General features: G+C 55.4%; 1 protein-coding gene across 2 annotated transcripts in view; it reads left to right on the top strand.

The window, feature by feature from the left end:
• CARD11 (caspase recruitment domain family member 11) overlaps window positions 3,129–6,000 on the top strand; it is a 121,200-nt gene continuing 118,328 nt past the window's right edge. For both annotated transcript variants that reach the window (XM_021086018.1, XM_021086015.1), the window contains exon 1: window positions 3,129–3,389. The gene's annotated coding sequence lies outside the window, so the exon portion shown is untranslated. The remainder of the gene's footprint in view (window positions 3,390–6,000) is intronic.

The raw sequence follows: 6,000 nt of genomic DNA, 5'->3' as shown, positions 1-6,000 counted from the left end.
GAAATGAGATTCACTTTAACAATAGATTTGATTAAACACGACACATCCAGAATACTATTATTTCAACATGCAAGCCATGTCGAAATTCCGAGGGAAGTATTTTGCATTCTTTTTCACATACCATGGCTTCAAAACCTGGGCATGAAAAAAAAAAAAGAGGAGTTCCCGCCGTGTCTCAGCGGTTAATGAATCTGACTGGCATCCTTGAGGATGCAGGTTTGATCCCTGGCCTTGCTCAGTAGGTTAAGGATCTGGGGTTGCTGTGAGCTATGGTGTGGGTCGCAGATGTGGCTCGGATCCTGCGTTGCTGTGGCTGTGGTGTAGACAGGCAGCTATAGCTCCGATTCGACCCCTAGCCTGGGAACCTCCATGTGCTACAAGTGCGGCCCTTAAAAAAAAAAAAAAAAAAAAAAAAACCAGAACACCTTTTATACGCACAGCACCCCAATTCAGATGTTAAATGTTCCTTGAAAATACTTCCCAGTATTCAGCTTTTGTAAAATGTACAGTTGGAAAAGTAGATTAATATTCTTAAGCTGCTCCCAACGTACTTAAACATTTTCCCATCACAGAATCAAGTGTCAGCTTTTAGATTTCAGTTAAAAGTAGGAGTTCCCACTGTGGCTCAGCAGGTTAAGAACCTGACATAGCATCCATGAGGATGTGGGTTTGATCCCTGGCCTGGCACAGTGGGTTCAGGACCCGGCGTGGTCACAAGCTGCAGCATAGGCTGCAGACGCAGCTGCGAACCTGAGTTGCTGTGTCTGTGGCCTAGGCTGGCTGTTGCAGCGCCAGTTCAATCCTAGGCCCTGGAACTTCCATATCCTGCAGGTGCAGCCGTAAAAAGGAAAAGAAAAGAAAGAAAATCAATTAAGATTAAATGGGACTTCAATTTGGTGCCTTATTCAAACCAGCCACATGTCCAGTGCTCAACAGCCAAGTGTGGCTGCTATTTTGGACCACACCTGTCTGTCTTCACAGGGGTTTGAGTCACATGGTGTATACATTTGTCAAGACTAGTTTCATGACCCAGAAAAAGCTGTATGTAAATGTGACCCCCGAAGACCTTCTAGTTAATGATACGTGTGATGACGAATTTAAGCGTGCAGTGTGTCGACGTCTCCGTTGGCTCTGAAGTGCATCAAAAGCCATCGAGAAGGACTGAGGTGGCTCGAGGGGAACCTGGGCGTGGGTGTAATAACGCACCGTGAGTCCCCTATCGAGTTAGGAGGGGGCTATTGGGGTCCACCGTTCAGTCCTCCCAGGCCTTCTGAATGTGTGAACACTCTCATAAGATGTTGCAGGAAAAAAGAGATGTCTTCAAGAAATGACACCAGCATGTGGCCCCGTCGCTAAATCTGAAAAACATCCTGAGCCAAAGGAGCCAGACCCAGAAGAGAATCTGTGGACGGCTCCATTTATATAAAGGTTTTGAACTTCAGGGGCCAAAGATCCGGCAAAACAGACCTATGCGGTTGGAGGCCAGAATGTGTTTTATCCTTGGAGGGATTGGGGGTGGGGGCATAAGGGGGAGTTCCAGGCCAAAGAGAAAGTTCTATGTTTTGATGACCTGGGTGTGTCCACTTGGTGACAATTTGTCAAGTGTTTTGAGGAATTCGTATCCTTTTGGGGGGTTTGAAGGCCTGCCTGCCCTTCACGCTCTGCAGGAGGAGACGTGGTCTTTAAAACCAGGCAGCAGGTTTTAAAGATGCGTCAAGTGCAAGAGAGAGTCAACCCTGGTCCCCGGTGAGCCACTGGGGACAGAGGGCCTGGTTGCTATGGGCCTTGGCATTTATTTTAGGAACCTTCTCTCTCTGCGGTTCTTGATTGTGTTTTGAACACGCTGTGCAGAAAGCAAACTCGTGTCTCCCTGAGCGCCTGGCCCGCGTGCCTCAGTCAACCACTCTCCTTAAAAAGTGCCGAGATTTCCCCTTCTGCTCTGCTTGGACCATTATTTATTTATCTCCCTGCTTAGTCGCTTAATTTATCGAGTGCCTTTCCCTCCAGGAGCTCAAGGAACTTTACTCAGAGGACGTCAAACACGGAACAAGAGGGCGTGTTCTCCGGCTGTGATGGGAGGGTGGGGGGGGACCAGGGAAGCGAGGCAGAGTAGGAGGGGTGGGGGACGGGGGAACGGGTAAACAGGCAGTCGGTGGATGAGAAACCAACGTTCTCTGCGTGTGCCTGGTTTGCCCCCAAATCTTTTAGGGCCACACCCACGGCATATGGAAGTTCCCAGGTTAGGGGTCAAATCAGAGCGACAGCTGCTGGCCTGCCCCACAGCCACAGCAACGCTGGATCCTTTAACCCACTGAGCGAGGCCAGGGATTGAACCCACATCCTCATGGATACCAGTCGGTTCGGAACCCGCTGAGCCACGATGGGAACTCCTGTCCAGATGTTTAAGTTCCCGATTCAGAAAACCCTTGAGGCCTTCCCACCTGTCCAGCCGCGTGCAAGTGCAACATACCCAGGGCCCCGTGCCATAGCTTTGGGGGTAGAGGCTGGAACACCCGCCTCCAGAAGTCGGTTTCCGTCACAGGTGTCTGAGAGCACCTGCAGGGGTGGGTCAGATAGACTCTGTCACCAAGTGTCCAGGAGGGCTGTGTGAGGCCTTTAAAGTGTGCTGACTGCCAGGCAAGCCCCAGGAAGCTTCCAGAACAGAGGCTGAGGCAGAAAGCAGCCTGGGAGTGCCCAGGGCTGCAGGATTCCTTGCCTCCCACTCTGCTGTGGGAAAAGCCTAACCCCACATCCCACTGAGGCCTCTGGGGGAATCTTCAAAGTAGGGGGCAGAGCCTGCAGAGCCTAGAAGGGGGCGACCCTTCCCAAGGCCGCTCCTGGGCTCTGGCAGGTCCCTGAACCCGAGTGGGTGGCTCTGGGGTCAGAGCAGGTGGGGGCTGAAGCCCCAGGCAGGGGCCCAGCCTCATCCCAGCTGGGGCAGGGCCTCCCGGAGGCCGCCTGGGGGTCTCCAGCCCCAAGCCCACCCCGCCCGCCGCCCCGCAGCCTCTCACGCCGGAGCCACTCCCCATCCCCACCTCATCGCCTCCCTCCTCCAGGGCTAGGACCCAGGCTCCACCCCTCCCCCTCTTCCTTATCTCATTTTCTAACCTTTTGCATTTTTTTTTAAGTCTCATTTCCTGTCGGGTTTTGCATTTCCCTCCCCCTTCCAGCCTATGACACACTTTCTCTCCTTTTTTCTCTCTTTTGCCTCCTCTGGTCTCCTGAGTCCTGCCTGGGCGTCGCGCAGCCCCCTCCCGGCCCTGCAGCCCCTGGGCGGGCTGCGCCCCTCGGACGGTCCGGGCGGCCGGGACCGAGACCCGGAGCGCTGGGAGGAAGCCGGCGGCCTGCGCGGAGGAGGCGCCGTGGCTGGCGGAGCATGAGCGGCCCAGGTAGGCGCCGCGGACGCGGGGGTGGAGACGGGGGGGGGGGACCGCGGGGGCCACATTGGGGCGGCGCCGTCGTGGTGGGGGACGCGGCTGGGGGAGAAGAGATGCGGGGGGGCCAGAGGCCCGCACCGGGGGGCACAGAGTCCGGGCGGTGCGCGGGGGTCTGCAGGGACTGGACCCCCATCCCTCTCGCCACCTTTCCTCCTTTTCCTCTTTCTCCAACTCCCTCTCTCCTCCCCCCCCAAAACCTTTTCCTTTCTTCCACTTCCCATCTCTCCGTGTCTCGCCTCCGGGTTCCTCTGGGGCCACCTGTCCCTGAGTGGCTCCGCCTGGCAAAAACCCCACGCCCCTCAGAGAAGAAAAGGATGAAAGGGGCACCGGGCCAGCGGCCCAGCAGGGTGCCCCTTGGTGCACACCTGCCCCAGAGGAAGGAAGAAAACCTTTTCTAAGACCTGAAAGGGCAGGAAGTTTCCAGACCACAGCCAGGCCTGACTCGGAGGCTCCCGAGAAGGTGGGGCCCCTGCGAGGGGAGGGGAGAGACGACAGCCCCTCCCACGGGGAGAGTGTGGAGCCAGGAGGGGCCCAGGCCCCCAAAATGCCAGGATGAGCTCCTAGTGGCCTCTGGCCGGAAGTCCCTTCCTTTGGGATTTGACCTCCCCCAAGACACTGCTGGGGCTGGAAGGGCTTCCCCCTAGGGTCTCCCCAGCTCTTGGCCCAGGACGGGGGAGGGGTTCTTTTCAGAGCTCAGAGCACAGTTGGAGGGTCCCAGGGAGCCAGTTGTGGTGCAGGGAGCAGGGCCTCTTGGACCTGGATGTGTCTGAGCTTCCTGACAGCTGCTCCAGGTGGAGTCGGCAGAGGGCCGTCCATCCACCCAAACCTGGTCTTGGACCAAACCCACCTCGCCCAGCCTGCCCCTGTAACATCAGAAGAGGTCTCCCGACATTGACAGCCCCTCCTGGAAAGTGCGGGGCTACCAGCCTCCCAGGAGGGAAGGGATGTTGGGCCGGGAGTGGACAGCTATTGAGAACTTGCTCGGTGGCTAATGTGCATCGGAAAACCCAAGCGCCGTGAGCTAACGCGAGAGTGGGAATTCAGCTAAATTGTCCACTTCTGCCCTGGCCCTTGTCTCTGCTTCGCTCCAGCCCCAAAGCCGCTGTAAAGAGGTGGTGGTCCTGCCGCGGACCGGAGCAAAGGGAGCCCGGGTCTCAGCTTTGTCACATCCCAGCAAAGTGGTTTGGATGGACGTGGATTTTATGAGCTCCCACATCAGAAAGGAAGGCTCATAGCCCCACCAGCCTCTGCAATCTTGAGTCTGCGCGAATGGTCCTTTGCATGATGTTTTTTAATTGTGGTGAAATGCAGCTGATATAAAATTTGCCATCTTAACTGCTTCGAAGTATACGGTTCAGGGGTATTAAATGCATTGACGTTGTGCGCCATCACCACCATCCGTCTCCAGAACGTTCCATCTTCCCAAAAGGAAGCTCTGTCTCCATTAAACAGCAACCCCACTTTTTCCCTGTCCTCCAGCCCCTGGTAACTGCTTTTCTACTTTCCATCTCTATGAAGGTGGCTCCTTTAGGGACCCTGTGGAAGTGGAATCCTCTAGTACTTGTGTCTGGCTTAGCATCATGTTCTCAGACTTCATCCCTGTTGCAGCAGGTGTCAGAATTGCCTTCTTTTTTAAGGCTGTATAATATTCCACTTTACGGACAGGCCACATTCTGTTTATCTGTCCATCCTTTATGCGATCTTTCAAAATGATGCGTACGCCTAACTCTTCTTCTGACAGTGATGGCCCTTGTTAGAATCGCTCAGTGGGCACTGTCTGGGGGACACGCAGAAGGAACGTGACACCCAAATGTCTCCCCTTAAGTGGTTCAGGCTGTACGGTCTGTGTCGCTGTGACGAAGGATTGAGGGAAGGGAGGATGCTGGGAGGCGAGCGGGGGAGGTGGTGGGACTCAAGGGCCCAGGGGTTACGAGAAGATTCTGGGCTGAGGAAGTGCTGACTTCCTCTCCACTGTCCTGCGTGGTGTTTCTGCACCTTCCCACAGAGGCTTTGCTTCCCCAGGCTGCCAGGGCTGGCTTGGCGTGTCTAGCAGCACTTTATGCGTGAAAGGCCGGATCGAGTCCCACTGTTCAGATGATTGCGACGAGATGGAGGCCCAGATGCTGATAATTGGAGCACCTCCTATCAGCTTAAAGCTGCCTTCCGTGCCCTCTTGCCTTGCCCTTGGCCTTGCAGACAGCGCCTTCTGGCAGTCCAGACGACGGTCAAGCCCATGGCCAGAATTCCCAGATGACCAGCTGGACACAGAGTGAAGCGTGTGTTAAAGTCAGATCAAGGAACGAAGGGAGTGGAGGCCCAGGTCCCACCTTCGGGATCCCAGGCTTGGAGGGGAGGGGGCGGAAGGAGCTTCAGGCCATGTCATTTCTCCACAGCCAAAGCAGGCCAGTTGGTCCAGAAAAATTTGGATTGATTAAAATATGCAGACCGAAATGAAAGGCTGACTGCCAAGGAAGCCCCTTAAAATCACTTTTCTGCAAAGGAAAAATTAAGTTGGCAAATGCCCAGATGCCAGCCTCCTCACCTGCGGTCCAGCCCACAGGAA

Source organism: Sus scrofa, chromosome 3, assembly GCF_000003025.6.
Source record: "Sus scrofa isolate TJ Tabasco breed Duroc chromosome 3, Sscrofa11.1, whole genome shotgun sequence".
NCBI classification, from domain to species: Eukaryota; Metazoa; Chordata; class Mammalia; order Artiodactyla; family Suidae; genus Sus; species Sus scrofa.
This window is presented reverse-complemented; position numbering and strand designations above follow the sequence as displayed.